This window comes from Tachypleus tridentatus, chromosome 1, assembly GCF_004210375.1.
Source record: "Tachypleus tridentatus isolate NWPU-2018 chromosome 1, ASM421037v1, whole genome shotgun sequence".
Lineage (NCBI taxonomy): Eukaryota > Metazoa > Arthropoda > Merostomata > Xiphosura > Limulidae > Tachypleus > Tachypleus tridentatus.
This window is the reverse complement of record NC_134825.1, coordinates 80017863-80036147: the sequence shown is the minus strand read 5'-3', so window position 1 is coordinate 80036147 and position 18285 is coordinate 80017863. Positions and strand designations below refer to the sequence as shown.

Sequence of the window (18285 nt, the reverse complement as noted above, 5' to 3'; positions counted from 1 at the left end):
ATAACTTCTGAGACAAAGAAACACGCTAAAAGATCAATAACTGAAAGTAGGAAGGTAGACATATCGATAACTACTGAGACAAAGAAACACGCTAAAACACCAATAACTGAAAGAAGGAAGGTAGACATACCATTAACTACTGAGACAAAGAAACACGCTAAAAGATCAATAACTGAAAGTAAGAAGGTAGACCTATCGATGACTACCGAGACAAAGAAACACGCTAAAAAATTGATAACTTGAAGTAGAAAGGTAGACATGATGATAACTTCTGAGACAAAGAAACACGCCTAAGGATCAATAACTGAAAGTATGGCGGTAGAGTACTGAGATAAAGAAACACGCTGAAAGATCAATAATTGAATGTTGGAAGGTAGACATATCTATAACTACTGAGACAAAAACACGCTAAAAGATCATAACTGAAAGTAGGAAGGTAGACATATCAATAACTACTGAAACAAAGAAACACGCTAAAAGATCAATAATTGAAAGTAGGAAGGTAGACATGTCGATAACTTCTGAGACAAAGAAACACGCTAAAAGATCAATAACTGAAAGTAGGAAGGTAGACATATCGATAACTACTGAGACAAAGAAACACGCTAAAACACCATTAACTGAAAGAAAGAAGGTAGACATACCATTAACTACTGAGACAAAGAAACACGCTAAAAGATCAATAACTGAAAGTAGGAAGGTAGACATATCGATAACTACTGAGAGAAAGAAACACGCTAAAAGATCAATAACTGAAAGTAGGAAGGTAGACATATCGATAACTACTGAGACAAAGAAACACGCTAAAAAATCGATAACTGAAAGTAGGAAGGTAGAGATATCGATAACTACTGAGACATAGAAACACGCTAAAAATCGATAACTGAAAGTATGGAGGTAGACTACTGAGACAAAGAAACACGCTAGAAGATCAATAACTGAAAGTATGGAGGTAGACTACTGAGACAAAGAAACACGCTAAAAGATCAATAACTAAAAGTAGGAAGGTAGACATATCGATAACTACTGAGACAATGAAACACGCTAAAAGATCAATAATTGAAAGTAGGAAGGTAGACATATCGATTAGTACTGAGACAAAGAAACACGCTAAAAGATCAATAACTGAAAGTAGGAAGGTAGACATATCGATAACTACTGAGACAAAGAAACACGCTAAAAAATCGATAACTGAAAGTATGGAGGTAGACATATCGATGACTACTGAGACAAAGAAACACGCTAAAAGATCAATAACTGAAAGTATGGAGGTAGACATATCGATAACTACCGAGACAAAGAAACACGGTAAAAGATCAATAACTGAAAGTATGGAGCTATACATATCGATAACTACTGAGACAAAGAAACACGCTAAAAGATCAATAACTGAAAGTAGGTAGGTAGACATATCGATAACTACTGAGACAAAGAAACACGCTAAAAGATCAATAACTGAAAGTAGGTAGGTAGACATACCGGTAACTACTGAGACAAAGAAACACGCTAAAAGATCAATAACTGAAAGAAGGAAGGTAGACATATCGATAACTACTGAGACAAAGAAACACGCTAAAAATACGATAACTAAAAGTAGGAAGGTAAACATGTCGATAACTACTGAGACAAAGAAACACGCTAAAAGATCAATAACTGAAAGTAGGTAGGTAGACATACCGATAACTACTGAGATAAAGAAACACGCTGAAAGATCTATAACTGAAAGTAGGAATGTAGACATATCGAAAACTACTGAGACAAAGAAACACGCTAAAAGGTCGATAACTGGAATTATAGAGGTAGACATATCTATAACTACTGAAACAAAAACACGCTAAAAGATCAATAACTGAAAGTAGGAAGGTAGACATATATATAACTACTGAGACAAAGATACACGCTAGAAGATCAATAACTGAAAGAAGGAAGGTAGACATATCGATAACTACTGAGACAAAGAAACACTAAAAGGTCGATATCTGAAATTATGGAGGTAGACATATCGATAACTACTGAGACAAAGAAACACGCTAAAAGATCAATAAGTGAAAGTATGGAGCTATACATATCGATAACTACTGAGACAAAGAAACACGCTAAAAGATCAATAAGTGAAAGTATGGAGCTATACATATCGATAACTATAGAGACAAAGAAACACGTTAAAAGATCAATAACTGAAAGTAGGAAGGTAGACATATCTATAACTACTGAGACAAAGAAACACGCTAATAGATCAATAACTGAAAGTAGGAAGGTAGACATATCAATAACTACTGAGACAAAGAAACAGGCTACAAGATCAATAACTGAAAGTATGAAGGTAGACATATCGATTAATACTGAGACAAAAACACTCTAAAAGATCAATAACTGAAATTATGAAGGTAGATTTATCGATAACTTCTGAGACAATGAAACACGCTAAAAGATCAATAACTGAAAGTAGGAAGGTAGACATATCGATAACTACTGAGACAAAAACACGCTAAATGATCAATAACTGAAAGTAGGAAGGTAGACATATCGATAACTACTGAGACAAAGAAACACGCTAAAAGATCAATAACTGAAAGTATGGAGGTAGACTACTGAGATAAAGAAACACGCTAAAAGATCAATAACTGAATGTAGGATGGTAGACATATCTATAACTACTGAGACAAAAACACGCTAAATGATCAATAACTGAAAGTAGGAAGGTAGACATATCGATAACTACTGAGACAAAGGAACACGCTAAAAGATCATTAACTGAAAGTATGGAGGCAGACATATCGATTACTATTGAGACAAAGAAACACGCTAAAAGATCAATAACTGAAATTATGAAGATAGACATATCAACAGCTGTTGAGACAGATAAAAACGGTGGAATAAAATTATGCGTTTATTTACATATTTAATTAAACGACTTGATGAATATCTTTTAAAACAGGCAAGTAGAAATACGAGGATAAACTTAAACAAATTTAGCAGACTAATTAAGCCAGTTATTTGATTGCGATGTAATGTATCTGAAAAATTAAATACCTGAAGAGTCTGGGATTAAGTTTAGTTTACTGAGTGAATGCAAAGAAACCCCTTAACCACGCGTTTATTTCAGACCTTTTTTATGTGTTAAGTTGTTTCCATGGTATTTGTTAGTATTATCTGTGACTGAGAGCATCTGACCAAACAATGAATACAGTTTCTGTGTCATGCCCTTCCTGTATCTTGTGTTGACGTCTGTTTACACTCTGTTGTCTGCGTAATGACTGATGTGTGTGTGCTCTTGAAAAGTGACATTATTTTGCAATTTAATGGAAGAATCGGTATTAACATGCGCGTGCATATCGAATTGTTATTTTTGATTTTAGATGGAAAGTTGTGATCAATAGAAATGTAATAAAGTTGTGGAAAAATCGGATTCATATTCTATCTGAAAATATTTGTTAGAGTAATTCGACAGCTCCTATAGTGAGGTTGAGAAATTACGAATATTTGTTTCTTTTGGTTTTTATTAAGTTGTTCTAGTTTTATGTTATACGTTTACTCTTCTTAACATACACATATTCATGTTGACATTTTATTCAATTTTTGTTCTGTTAAGGCAAGACGTTTAATATATAATGTTAAAAATGTGGGATTCTTTTTATATTTACCTTGTACTCGATACATCTTTGCATATTTTCTTTATTTGTCCTGTATTCATGTTGTATTGTGTTCATTCAGGCTTAAAGTGACATAGTTTAACATACATTATTAACTTACGTCATATCGGTTTTCAAATATTTTACATTATTCGGGAATGATATGTATTCAATTCCATATTAATATTTTATCGGTTTGTCATCACACATAGAAAAAAATATAAATATTTCTAATTGCAACTTTAAATACCAAATACCAAACTTCAGAAGGAATTCTTATTTAATCTTTGTCCTATACATAGTACCTGGACGATCTTTTATTTATACTAACAGCCCCTGGTGGGCCTGGCATGGCCAGGTGGGTTGAGGTGTTCGACTCGTAATCCGAGGGTCGCGGGTTCGCGCCTGCGTCGCGCTAAACATGCTCGCCCTCCCAGCCGTGGGGGCATTATAATGTGACGGTCAATCCCACTGTTCGTTGGTAAAAGAGTAGCTTAAGAGTTGGCGGTGGGTGTTGATGACTAGCTGCCTTCCCTCTAGTCTTACACTGCTAAATTATGGGCGGCTAGCGCAGATAGCCCTTGAGTAGCTTTGCATGAAATTAAAAACAAAGAAAGAAACAACCCCTGGTGACTCAGTGGTAAGTCTTAAGGCTTATAACTCTAAAAGCCTGGTTTCTATATTTATAGTGGGCAAATCACAGGTAGCCCATTGTGTAGCTTTGTGCTTATTTACAAATAAATAATACACTAATTTTAAAAAATTTGCTCTGTGACAAAATAAAGATAAGTTACAGCAATTATAAAAACATTTTTAAATGTTTTCAATTACTACGATAGCACCCAAACAGCGTTGGGGATATCTCGAATCTTGAATTATTCACCAAGAACTCTAGTATAAAGGTGAAGATGTTTCCAATTGACATTCACTAGGAGTGGGACGTTTGTGTTTTAACCAACATTGTTCGAAACCAAACAACGTATTCACTGTCCAGTGCCAGTCATCGCAGTAGTATCTACCCACCCCAGTGATAGTGGTATGTCTGCGGACTTGTACTGCTAAAAACCGGGTTTTAATACCCGTAGTGGGCAAAGCCCAGATTACCTTTTGTATAGCTTTGTGCATAATAACAAGACAAATAAGCGGTACTATGTTTGTAATAATATTAATGAAGTAATAACCTAACTCCATTCTCCCCCTTCATTGGAAATGATCATGGTACCTTCACACATAATCATCTTGGAAAAACAAACAAACAAAAAATAAACCTTAACAATAGAAAGTTGTTAAAAACTATATTCCTCATCAAACTAGCTTTACATTCAACATACATCCTTATATTGTGAAGAATGTTAACCTATTTTGCAAGTTGACAGATTAAGGAAAATATCATCAGCCACCTAGAGAAATTGATTATTCCAAGCCCAAAAGTTTGCTTTAGATATTAAAAACGTGAGATTAATATTACCACTAGAGAAGGCGGGGACCTATGTCCCACATTTACAGGGCCATTATAATGTAAAATGAAATATAATGTAAATTATAATGTAAAGTTCAAGTATACTTGAACTGCTATTTTGGAATTTTTTTAGTTTAATGACTATTGCCGCTGTAATGCAAGTTTAATTTATTTAACTACGTTACGAATGGTAATTAGTAGGCCTACTTATACGTGCTATAATATAAATCACGTTTGTTTTTTTTAGTTTTATGCAAAGCTACACTAGGGCTATCTGCGCTAGTCGTCTTCCCTCTAGTCATCACCAACCACCGTCAACTCTTTTACCAATGAATAATGGGATTCATCATCACATAATAATGCCCTCACGGCTAAAAGGCAGAGCATTCTTGGTGTGACGGGGATTCGAACCCGCAACCCTCATATTACGAGTAGAATGCTCTACCCACCTGTCCATCCTGGGCCAAATAATGTAAATCAATGCCAAATTTGGGGTCCGCTTTTAAGGAATTCCCTTAAAATTATTTTCTCGAAATACCCGGATTCTCTAAGTGATTGGCCGAAACGTTTAACCTTTGTGCAGATTTTGGGACCAAGATTATTCGTTTGGCACCACTTAGTAGAAGTCGGAGTGACCACTGGTTTAGCAGGAGTTACTTGATAAATGAAGACATTGAATCTTAATTGTAGATTATATAGATGCCTAAGCTAACTATGCTTACTGTCTTTCTCTTTATCAAGAAGATTGAATAATATCTTGACATAAAGTGACGAGATGTGACCTTGATGGGAAATATCATATGCTTGTATATATTTAAATACGGCTGGTATGAGTTGCGAAAATTTTTATGTAGAGGAATGAACAACGTTTCGACCTTCTTCGGTCATCGTCAGTTCATAAAGAAAGAAAGAAGTAACTGACCCATAGCAGACCACACGTTTGAAGGGGGTTGTGTAACTGAGTGTAGGGATGTAGAGGGCGTGCTTAGATGTTTGATTATATTTGTTAATATAGGTATAAAGGTGTTCCTTTGTATTGGTTTATTTTGGGCTTGAGTTGTTGTATGAGTAAGGCTTCTTTAATTTTGTTTATATTTGTTTCTTTATTTAGTATTTGGGTGTTTTCTATGGTTATGTTGTGTTTAGTTGATTTGCAGTGTTCGAAAACGTGTGAAGGTGACTTTTTGTGTTCTTTGAACCTAGTTTCCATTTTTCTACTTGTTTCTCCAATATAGAAGTCGTGGCAGTTATCACATATTATTTTATAAATAATGTTGGTGTGATGTTTGTCAGTGTAGTTTTTACATAGTATAGACTTCAGTTTTGTGCCTGGTTTTTGAATAAATTTGGTATTAACTGGAATGTCATACTTTGTAACTAGTTTTTGCCAAATGTTGGTTATTTTTCTGCTGCTGTCGAACACTGCAAATCAAATAAACGCAACATAACCACATAAAACACCCAAATACTAAATAAAGAAACAAACGCAAAATTAAAGAAGCCTTACTTATAAAACAACTCAAGACCAAAATAAACCAATACAAAGGAACACCTTTATACCTATATTAATAAATATAATCAAACATCTAAGCATGCCCTTTACATCCCTACACTCAGTTACACAACCCCCTTCAAACATGTGGTCAGCTATCGGTCAGTTACCTCTTTCTTTCTTTGTGAACTGACGATGACTGAAGAAGGTCGAAACGTTGTTCATTCCTCTACATAAACATTTTCTGAACCCATACCAGCAGTTTATACATGTATATTTTTCTCTACAAGTGGGTTTTCTCGTCATCACTGGTTATCATCTGCATGTATGTTTATTCTTACAGCAAAGCCACATCAGGCTGTCTGCTGTGTCTTCCGAGAGGAATCAAACCCTTTATTTTAGCGTTTCAAGTCCAAATACTTGTCGCAGTCTTAACGGTGACAGATGTGTCATATATCTAATGATTTCAAGTAGGAGAAAAACAATGAAAACAACTTTCTAAAAGTATAACAACTAGAGTATTCGTGGAATATTTACATAAAATAATTGTAATTAAGCACAAGCCTGCATAATGGGATCTCTATGCTCTGCCCACCACGAGCATCAAAGTGTTGCAAGTCCGCAGACATGCCGCTGTTTCACTGGGGAGGGACTTAAAATATATCGATATTTAAAGTTAGAAAAACGAGCTATGAAGTTTAATAAGCTCAGTTTTTTACTAATAATGTGATATTATTTTAAAGATCAGAATAAACTAAACCATTTTTAAAACAGTTTAATCAGGTATGCACCATCAACAAAGTGTTAAAAAAGGAACAGAAGGTTTAGTTAATAGTGATAGGATGTTGCGTGAAGACTCTGGGCTCGCATTTAGTATGAGAGATATTAGCTTTATTATTTTTGTTGATATTTATGTATTTTTAAAGACCCCAAGGTAAAAGAGGTTGTTGTTTTGTTTTGTTTAAGTACAAAGTTGCATAACAAGGTATCTATCGTGTAGTTGTCACTGGAATCTAACTCTGAATTCTAGTGTTACAAGCTCTATTTCTTGCTACTGAACCACCAAAGGCTATAATTAGGAAAGACAAGTTGTTTATGTAAACAACATGCCGGTGTAGCCAGCATAGATTTCGTGCTTACGGTGAATATAAATAAACCCATTTGCACATTTTCAACATGCAACAAGTTTAATTTTTTATGTTAGCAACTACAATTGTACACTTTGTTTTCAAATAACTGCAACGACTCTCTTCGCATTTGAACAAATATACCGGGTTAATCAAAGTAATCAATTATTATATCATTGTTACAGTAAATTGAAAGCATCTCCGGTAGAATCTCCAGAATGATATATATGTTTGTGAAAGCATACAACCCGTTGGATTTACACAATATATTAAAATACCTTCTATAAGATGAATTTGGCTTCTGTAGCTGATATAATCATCTAAGGTTCTAGCTCTTTATAGTGCTTTGTTTGCAAAAGTAATACGGTAAGTTTATTTCAAGTTGTACTGTATCAATGAATGATAAAATATTGTCTTTAATACTCTGTAGAGTTTGTTTTAATGTATATCATCCCCATTTCATAAAGTATCAAAATTGTGTTTAAAGTTTTTAAAAAATATTTAAAAACAATGTTGAAATGTAATATTTAAGTAAACAAGAGGAAATTCTCAACACCTGCGGCACTTGAAATTCTTTTAGGCAGGATTAGAGAAAATTAATCAATCTCTGAGAAAATTTGTTCCCCTTTCTATTTGCTATATGTTTGTGCGCTAGTGGGGCGCGCGTACACCAGATACAATTTTATTGCTCACTAGGATCTCTACCAGTCTACCCTCAAGCTGAAATTATTTTAGGCAGGATTAGAGTAAATTTGTTTATAAGTCCTTGGGAATGATCAATACCTCTAATAGAAAGAGCTTGATGCCCTGAGTCCAAAACTGAAATTACATCTGAAATCGGTCAAGAGGTAACGGTGTTTGTGTTTTTCTTATCGCAAAGCCACATCGGACTATCTGCTCAGCCCACCGAGGGGAATCGAACCCCTGATTTTAGCGTTGTAAATCCGGAGACATACCGCTGTACTAGCAGGGGGTAGAGGTAACGGAGCTATAAACTAAAACTGTATATTTAAAAAACTAGAAGCCATTCTGTGAGCTGTTATGCCGCAGATACTAAGGAATTAATGTAAATATTTTGTTCTTCCCGGTTTTTAAAATGAATGCCGATAGGTTATAATAAAATACCATAGCGTCAAAGTATTTTTCTTCAACACTCGGGCATTCCAGTGGCATAGCACTAAGTATGTGGACTTATAACCTTAAAACCTGAGTTTTAATACCTGTGGAGTCACAACAAAAATATCCCATTGTGTATTTTTTTTTGTTCTTAGCCACAAACAAACAAGTTTAATTTTCTCTCAAAAGTTAGTGTCAGAACTTAAGAAAATACATCAAAATGTTCTGGCCAAACTGCTGAAACTAATTAGAGAATGATTAGTTTTATATGTCCCAGTTATGACAAAGCACAGATACTCTTGTGACACAGCACCCCTGAAAGAATTTTGTACGCAAAACATTTGTCATATGATCTGACATGCACATTCAGTTGCAGAGGAATAGAAACTGTAATATATTCTCAGCAGTTTGATGAATAGCAGAGTATGAAAGAGATCAGGTTTATAAGTGAAACATGACAGAACCACAACAAAGACATGTGAACGTTTCAATGATGCTGAAGGCTGTATGTTGGCTAGTAGCTTGTTTAAATACAATGTCGTTGTAAAATGACTATAAACCTCACAGAATGTGGTTACCAGGATGTAGGCTTGCTTTCAGACCACAATTCAATTGGCTGGAGACAATTATTTCAAAACGACCACAAGACAGTATGGGCTCAAAGCAACCGATGGACCTCAAATTTCCAGCCGAATTTACTGTCCACAACAATAATTGGACTACTATAAATTAGCGTGCAAGCTCTCAGAAACTGGCAGCATAAGGGTTGACTTTTACGCCAGACGATTGTTGATGCGATTTTTCATCTCATTACAAAAGTAACCTGTTTTTTATCACAACAAAACAACCCGTCTTCAGAAGAATGAAGAACACATAGTTTGGTCAAACGATATATAGACGAATGTCTCGCTCATAGATTAACCATTCTTCAGTTAGAGGCAGATAAAAGGCGTATTTGGTGGGTGGCCGGGACCAGATACATTCTCAATAGCATGGAGGAACTGCACATGTATAACGATGGTGGAATTTTAGTTTGGATCATTATTGGCGGTTACAGTAACCTTTTATGTGGTTCGATATGCACTTCCAATACCAACTATGAAGGAATGGAGTATTTAAACTATTAGTGTTTTCATATGCACATACAGTTGGGCAGCCCTTTTATTTGAAGGATGGTTGATGTTTATCATCTTTCCGGACCCCTCTCCCAGTAGACAAGTGGTATTTTACGGACTTACAACACTAGAATCCAGGGTTCGATTCCTTTTGATGGACACAGCAGGTAGCTAAATGTGGCTATAACAAATAAACATTTCCAGAAAAAGATACTATAGCATGAATAGATTGGTCAGGCCACTGACCAAATTTGAATGTGATTGACGACGGGTGGGATGCCTTGTGGAGACTTATAGTAGTACATAATTTACCTCCAAGCAGTGTAGAATTGTTTATTCAATTGACTGGTTCAGAAATTCACGATATGCTATAGAGGAGCTATGTGTGCTAGCTGAAATTTGAACTCATAGACTAGAAAGAATGAACTCGTAGGCTACTTTTATTTAAACAAATGATATCATTTATCTGTTGTTTTCATAACGCATCCACGACATCTGAGTGCGGAGTGCGATTGTTCAGTAATGAGACGCGAACCATGGATCTTCAGATTGTTAGTACTGCAGAACCGGAAATAACTCTGATGGAAGAAATTTGGGTTTGTTACAGTTGGAATGTAAGAAAAATATCATAATTTTTTAGTTGTTGTGTGAAGTGTGTATTTTTGGTTTTTCGGAGGCCTGGCATGGCCAAGCGCGTAAGGCGTGCGACTCGTAATTCGAGGATCGCGGGTTCGCGCCCCCGTCGCGCTAAACATGCTCGCCCTCCCAGCCGTGGGGGTGTATAATGTGACGGTCAATCCCACTATTCGTTGGTAAAAGAGTAGCCCAAGAGGTGGCGGTGGGTGGTGATGACTAGCTGCCTTCCCTCTAGTCTTACACTGCTAAATTAGGGACGGCTAGCACAGATAGCCCTCGAGTAGCTTTGTGCGAAATTCCCAAACAAACCAAACAAACAAGGTTTTTCGGAGTTTCCACTACCGGTACTCAGGGCTAAATGTGAAAACACTGTTTAAAACTTAATTGTATAATTATTGGAATACGCACACGTTAAACAGAAAATTCAATATGCTTTGTTTTCTTTCAGGTAAAGTAAGAAATGATAGTATTAGTTGTTATTGCTACTTTATGAACGGCATAATTTTTCGTAACTGTCTTCGGTTCTCATGGTTAAAAATATCACACAATGTTTGAAACATAAAAAAACAAAAAAATATATATGTTGACGTCATATCACGTGCTTCAGCAATTATTTTATAACTAGATGAGTCATAATAAACAACGTATATGTACCTTCTCTAACGAAGCAACAAAATTATTTAATTTAGTTCGGTAAGTTGTACTTCTTAAACCAAAAGTTCAAAAGTTAATCAAGAAAGTAAGAAAAATGTGAAAGTTAGTTTAATATGGTTTTAAAATAGCAACGTGAAAATTAATTTGTAATGTCCAAACTGCTGCACAAAAATAAGCTATGTGAATCAGAGCTAATAGAACATTCAACTAATGTACTGTGATATGAATCTGTAGAATAACGTATTTTTCAAAGATACTGTGATATTTAATACAGAGTGATGTATGAGAAGAAACAAAAACAGACTTGTAATGAAATTAATACTGAGGGGCGTTTCTGTTAGAAAATATTTCTCAAACTGTAGGTGCAGGAGTTTCTTCATAGGATCACGATGATATATAATATTCATAATTTTCTGTTTTTATAATTAACAAAAAACTACCTAAAACTGATTGACATTACGTTCATTGATTTGATTTAATTCTAATTTAATTCTGGCATTTTAATATAAGTGGGTTTGTCTCAAAGAACGGTATTGTATTGTAATTAATTGAACATGACATACGCCCCACCCCCGTGTCACATCGGTATGTTTCTAAATTTACAACGCTAAAAGCCGAGTTTCAATACCTGTAGTGTGGACAGAGCATAGATAACACCGTCTGTAGTTTTGTTTGTTTGTTTTGAAATAAGCACAAAGCTACACAATGGGCTATCTGTGCTCTGCCCACCACGAGTATCGAAAGCCGGTTTTTAGTGTACAAGTCCGCAGACATACCGCTGTGCCATTGGGGAGTTGTAGTTTTGTGCTCAATTACAAAGAAAGAAAGAAACATGACATTTATTTCAAAGGACAATATCGTAACATATTAATCCAGCGTGAAATTCCTTACCACAAGATAATTAATTCATCATGATATATGTTTAAAGGAATAATTAACTTAAAGTTAATCTAGCGTGATTTGTTTATTAAAAACAATATTTGATTAAAATAAATCCAGCATGATGTATTTAAAGAAAATTAACTTTATTAAGCCTTATCCAGAATGGCTTATTTATTTTTAAAACAATATTATTTTGTTATTTTTTACTAAATTTAAACCAGTTTGATGTACCTGTTAAAACAATATTTTGATTAAAGTTAACCCAACTTGATGTATTTATTCAAGCTAGTAATTTGATTGAAGTTAATGTGAATTTCTGGAGCAAGAGAAATATTGTAACGTAATGAGCTGAATGCAGTTTAACCAATGTTCTGTAACTAGAAAAATGTGAAACAGTATGAGTGTGTGTGTTTTCATATAGCAAAGCCACATCGGGCTATCTGCTGAATCCACTGAATGAAACTGTATATCCAGTTCACTTGGACTCACAACCAGTTCTATATTTGAGTAATTATATATAAATAAATATGTAAATAATTTTATGAATTGACAAACCACATGTAATATACTTAGTTAAAGGGGTTGCAGTTAGATAACTAACATAATCTTTGTTGATAAACTAGTTTTGAGCACGACCGTTATTATGTGAACGGATAAACACTACAATACGAAAGTTAACTGAGTGTGGTTAAAAATCCAATTTTTGCATTTGGGTAAATAGTGACTGGATGTACTTTTGAAGGCCCCGACAGTAGCTTCCACTGACACATCCGTGTGTCTGCGAACTTGCATCGCTAGGAACCCGGTTTCGATACCGGTGGTGATCTGAGAACTGATAATCCATTGTATTGCTGTGTGCTTAACTTTAAACAAATAAATTCCCAAAATTATTGTATTTGAAGAGTAGTCAAAATTGAGAGTAACAAATATTTTAAGTTCTTGCTTTTGAAGTTCACATATCATGCCCTGTTATATCCTACAGAGTGCATAATTCTTCTCGTGATTCATGACTTGTGCACGTTTTACTAATGTCACGACAGCACAAATTGCAACTTTAAACTTCTCATATGTGACGGACAGTTAACACTGCAGTATAGTAATGCGAATGGTTAAAACAGATGACTCCTCCAGGTGGCCTTCGGTCCACTTTAGAAGAAATTATGCTGAATTAAATAAGGTTTATCCCAGATTCTACAGACACGTAAATATTTTAGTCTACTGAGCACCAAGTTCTATAATCAGGTGAATATCATAATATGTCAAGTCAGAAAATAAACCTTAAATTTGTATTGTGACTTTACGCAATCAATATATTGAACCTGCCTAAAGAATGTCTATTCTCAAGACTTTGTAATTGTAATTCTAGCTTATAATGATGAGGATTTGAGGACAAACACAGAAAATTGTATCCTATGTCAAAAAGATCAAAGCTAGGCTTAGAACGTTTTCATGTTTACTTTGTTTTATCAGTGTGAAGGTGTCGAACTGTTTAAGAACAGTAGAAAAACGCCGTCTTATTTAAGTTTACGTTTATACCAAATCTCGTAAGTATTCACATGATAGTAAAATATTTCAATATTATTTTATGTCTGTTATAAACATAATTGTATTTGTTGTACGATTATGTGCTGAAAAACAATAACTAGAAATTTCAGCAATGTTGTATTATTTCATTTTTATAACGTAATCTTCAACTATGTGTTGAAGATAGTTTGAGTCATAAAATAGTATTTATTATCAATGACACTTTCGTTACTGGGTTTAACAGCATAAAGTAAAATTGGCTAAAATTATATTTCTTGGGTTCGAAATTGTTAAATATAGAGTTGGTGAGCCACTAACTTGTTTCGAAAGTTAGTTATTAAAATTTTTCAATGTGATATTAATAAAATAAAGAAACCGGAACATTTTAATATGGATCTATTAATACAGAAGAATTACAATATTAAACTTTATTTAATTTTGGAAGCAACTCGTATTTTATATATATATATATATGTATCGTCTGTTACTGTCATTAACAACATTGTTGAATAACGTTTGTTGCACATACATTGTGTGTTTTTGTTATTGTGTTTAACGAAAAGTTTTTTTAGAGACATTGAAAGTTGCTTCGTGTGCACCACAATATTTCAACGTTAATGTACTAGTACAAGCGTATTATTAACTTCCCACTCTAATCTTGGTGTAACTGCCAGTCTTTATTTAGTTAGAGCTGTAAACGTTCAACGTAGGAGTCATTCAGCTTGTCAACTAGTCAAGGCTGTCTTCTAATGAACCATTTTAAAAGGTTGATATGTCAGACAAAAACCAGTCAACTTTGATTTCAGAAAGTGTGAGAAACAAACAAAACTAAAACAGTCAGTGGCGATTATCAACCACTGTAGACTAAAGAACGACAGGATATCCAGGTGAAGTTTTAAAGTACGATTTATTGTTACTGTTTGTGATCATGCACAAAGTTACGCAAAGGGCGATTTGTGATCTGCCCACTACAAATATCAAAATCCTGTTTCTACTTATAAAAGTCTGCAGATATGTCGCTTTGCTACTGGGGAGCGTAAAAGTACGAAGACGCAGTAACACTAATTACTAAATAATGAGGGTCCTGCATGGCCCGGTGGTTAAGGTACTCGACTTGTAATCTGAGGGTCGCGGCTTTGAATCCTCGTCGCACCAAATATTCTTGCCCTTTCAGCCGTGAAGACGTTATAATCTGACGGTCAATCCCATTATTCGTTTGTAAAAGAGTGGCCCAAGATTTGGCAGTGGATGGTGATGACTAGCTGCCTTCCCTCTAGTCATACACTGCTAAATTAGGGACGGCTAGCACAGATACCCCTTGAGTAGCTTTGTGCGAAATTCAAAAACAAACAACTTTATATTTGTGTTTTTATTTAATGTATAAGACATCAGTAATGTATAGTTATGGCCGTAATTTAGTTGAAACGCCCTTTGATAGTGCACAGCTATTCAGATGAAATGGGTCTTGGCAGAGTATATTATTCAGGTGGAAGGCATGCCAGTAATATATAGTTAAGGCTTTAAATCAGGCGAAAGGGATCTTGGCATTGTACGGTTATGGCTTTATTTAAGGAGAAAGGTTTCTCAGCAGCTTATAACTGTGTCCTTAGTTTAAAAGAAAGGGAGTCAGTAGTATATAATTGTCCTTAATTCAGGAGAATTGGGGTCAGTAGTTGTGGCTTATAACCTTAATTCACATGGCAGGGATATCAATAACATGTGGTTGTAGACTTAATTCAATTTATGTTAAGGGGCATTAACATGTTTAGTTATGGAGGTAGTACAGGGGAAGTTATCTTAATAGTCTTTCAAATAACAGAACATCAACTTTGTTGCCTCCTTGGCAAGTGATCACTATATTTCTAGGAACAGTCTTCCAACTTTAATGTTGCTGTTTTTTATTAAGGGATTATTTTTCCTCAGAAGAGATCTTATTTTAGTTGTCTTTTAAGGTGATTATTGTTTCTAAAACAGATCTCTGTCTTCAATGCTCTATCACAAGTAAAAGATCGGTAATTCTAAGAACCTGCGAAGCGGTCAATGTTTCTAACAATTGATTTTAGTCTTTATTATAACTATTTGGCGAGTGATCAGTGTTTCTAACAATGGATTTCCGTCTTTATTATAGCTCTATGGCAAGTGATCAGTGTTTCTAACAATGGATTTCCGTCTTTATTATAACTCTGTGGCAAGTGATCAGTGTTTCTAACAATGGATTTCCGTCTTTATTATAACTCTGTGGCAAATGATCAGTGTTTCTAACAATGGATTTCCTTCTTTATTATAGCTCTATGGCAAGTGATCAGTGTTTCTAACAACGGATTTCCGTCTTTATTATAACTCTTTGGCAAGTGGTCAGTGTTTCTAACAACGGATTTCCGTCTTTATTGTAACTCTTTGGTGAGTGAGCAATGTTTTAACAGACAGACTTAAAGGAATAGTGTTTCTAGGCAAATATGTTATTTTATCGAGAGAGGTTGAAGCAGAACCGTGAGCATATATTTTTATTTTTTTATGGTGCTGTAGTTATTTAAATATTTGCTTGTGGTTTATACTCACGTTAAGTTGATTTACGTTGTTGTGTGGTTAAAATGGAGAAGAAAATACAAACATTTTTTTTCATTACACTAAATGTTCGTTGTTAGTGCTGTGTAGCATTAGTTGACATTTTTATTCATAGCGTACTCAGTTCCTGGAGAAGGATGCAGCAGTGTTATTAGACTAACTTTCACAAAACCTTTAAAACGAATATTCTTTGGTTGTTAAGTTAATAATTCGAAATGAAAACAAAATATTTGAAAATGAAATAAAATGTAATAAATTTTGGTAAAAGAGCCCGCAGTTTGTGTTCCCTATAAAATTAAACATCGCAAACCATTAAGTGGGAATTAAAGAGCTGGAAAATAACGTACGGTAAAGAAATATTTGAAGTTTTTAGGATGATAAATGTTTTTGATAGGAATGTCATTTAAATGAGGATCGATTGATTTACAGACAGATCAGTATGGAAATGAACAATTTAATATTGAAACATAATTCATGTTAATCTGAAATTAAATAAAGTAGGAATTTAGAAAGATATAGTTGATTTGTTTGGAATTTTGCGCAAAGCTACACGAAGAACGTCTGTACGAGCCGTCCTTAATTTAGCAATAAAAGGCTAGGGGGACAGCATCTAGTCATCAGAACATACCGCCAACTTTTGAACTACTCTTTTACCAACGAATACAATGATTTAACGAACATTGTAACACCCTCACAGCTGAAAGAGCGAGCATATTTGGTGGAACGGGGACTTGAACTTCCGACCCTCAGATTGCGATTCGAAGGCTCTAACCATCTGACCATGCTGGGTCAGATGTAGTTGGGGGAGAGAGATGAACAGATAGAAGTGATAGATAGACGTACAGAAAAGTAGGAGGAAATGTCAAGTTTTGTACGTTAATATAGGTAGACAAATGCGTTAACTATCGCCAGCATCCAAGGTCTCGCGTAACCATTCCTGTTTGCTACTTTGTAGCAGTATATTAAATTTCAAGGCAGCAGTATGGTGTAATACATATATATATATCTATATTGTATGCACTGTAGGCGTAGTTTTGAGAATATTTTAACAGGTGACGATAAATTAAAGGAAAAATAGATGAATGTTTATTGCGTTTGCTTTAATTCGCAGGACGTTTACATGGTTGACCCTGGCTTATGCTGGATGTTGTTGTTAAAAAATGGCATTCTCTAATGTTTAATAAAAACCGAACAAAAAATTTAAAATAAGTCTGAACTGAATATCACATAGATTTTTTCCATATATACTTGGAATAGTGTTTTGGCATAACATGAAGAAACCAGCAAACTTCGTATGAAACTAACTACTTCTAAGTAAAGAATAGATCATAAGACATCTCACAGATACATGTGAGCTTTGTGCTTATCAACGTTTCTGCGGATGTAGGTGTGTGTGTTAAGCTTCTATACGTTATACAACAAGTGCACATGAATGTGTTTAGTTGGAAACAAATGTAAAATAGTTATTATGAGCTGGGACGAAAACTGTAACCGAATATACCTAACTCCAAGAAAATTTAAAACCAAAGTAATGAGCATTCTTACGTATTTTCTATTAGCTTTTAGAGCACAGCTACACAACAGTTTATCTGCTCTCTCTTCACCAGAGGAAATCGTAAACTTACCACTTCCCCATTGGAAAACGCTTGTTTGTTTTTCTATTTAGTTCAAAGCTACATGAGAGCTATCTGAGGTAATAGCCGTTCTTAATTTAGCAGTGCAAGACTAGAGGGAAGGCAGCTAGTTGTCGCCACCCACCATCAAACCTTGGGATACTCTTTTACCAACGAATATTTTGGGGACTGAGTGACACATTATAACGCCCCCATGGTTAAAAGAACGAGCATGTTTGTTGTAACGGAACCCTCCACCTTCAGATTACGTGTCGAGCGTCCTTACTACCTAACTATGTCAGGCCTTGGGGAACGCATTCATATATAGCTATCTCAAAATTTTTCTTTTTGCTAACAAATTTCAAAATGAAGTGAAATTAGGAACAAAATTCTCGAGATTCACTGAGAAATCTAAGCATGCATAAAAGAAATTAAAATCAACAACATTCTTTGGTAAATTAGTGAAAAAT

The 18285-nt window shown here is 34.8% G+C and overlaps 1 protein-coding gene across 5 annotated transcripts in view; it reads left to right on the top strand.

Annotated features, from left to right (window-relative positions):
- Positions 1-18285, top strand: part of LOC143253166 (uncharacterized) — a 126162-nt gene that overhangs the window by 37619 nt on the left and 70258 nt on the right. The window lies entirely within an intron of this gene.